Genomic DNA, 1,332 nt, shown 5'->3' on the forward strand with positions numbered 1-1,332 from the left:
CGCCCACAGCCATTAAGGGAAAACTGTCACAATTCTAAGCGTAACAGCGACATTACCATGGAAACCCGCAAACAGCTAGAGCGATCGAGTTGCTACCACTGAAGTCCTCTGTTTACAGTCTTGAATCTTTGATTTTTTTTTTTTGATTTTTTTTTGCCAAATCAAATGTTTTATGGTCAAGATTCATCTCGTAGCTGGCTGCCTTGGTTTCAGACATAAAACTCTTTATATCAGCACTTTAATGAAATGTCAATGGAGATATTTAACGGGGAAAACACTTCGGAAAAAAGAGCCGTTAAAAAATGGTGATCACTGTTGAAATCTAGGTCAAATGAAAGCGAAGCTCGTTCTTCTTTGAAGTCTGCATCTACTGGACAGATGGCGCCTCCCCATTGCTCCGGTAAGTGATAACAATAAAAGGAAACAATAAAGTCAAATAATAAAAATAGGTAAAAAAAAGTTTGAGCTGAAAGAAATGTTAGCTGTCTGTATGTTTAACCATTCAATTGAGCTAACGTTAATGTTAGCAAGCTCAGTAACATAAGCTAAGTTAGTGGACATTGCTCAGGCCGAATTTAAACTCTGATTACAGTTTATACCTTAATTACAGAGTAATAATACATTGTGTAATTATACATTTATTAAAATGTAACAATAATTGTTTAATTATAACTTTATTACAGCGTGATAATACATTGTGTAATTATACCTTTATTACAGTCTAATAATAAAGTTATTACAGTGTAATAATAAATGTGTGATTATAACTTTATTACAGTGTAATTATACATGTATTACAGTCACTGATCTATCCACAACTTTCCTGCGAGTCTTAATGGGCGTCGCCATGACACTCGATACTTCCTGTAGCCGGTATCTCAGTTCCGGTTTAGCGTAACGCTCAATGAAGCTTGCACACAAGGGATACTCGCGTCGCGGTACAAACGGGTGAAACTGATTACTGACAAGTAGTAATGCTGACAGATAAGCAATGGCTCCTTGTGGCTCAACGTGTACCGTTGTCAGGTGCACAAACTGTAGTGTTAAGGGGTTTTATAGGACACATAATGTGACATTGCCCCCATGTGGTGAGGCAGGGGAGTGTGTAAACCAGGAAGGGTAATAAAGTCATGCTTTGAGAGCACTCGTTGGAAATCTCTCTCCGTGTTTATTTGTTAAGTTAGAACCACTTAACTCAACATGGTGTCAGAAGACTTCAGTTACCAAGTCGGGTAAACATGAGATGCTATTTTGCCGAATTAACTGGAGAGAACTCACGTATATTTTTGTCAGTTAAGTCTGAAGTTTAGCTAGCTTGTAAAGCTAACGTGA

This window comes from Scardinius erythrophthalmus, assembly GCF_964197995.2.
Source record: "Scardinius erythrophthalmus genome assembly, chromosome: 9".
NCBI lineage: Eukaryota > Metazoa > Chordata > Actinopteri > Cypriniformes > Leuciscidae > Scardinius > Scardinius erythrophthalmus.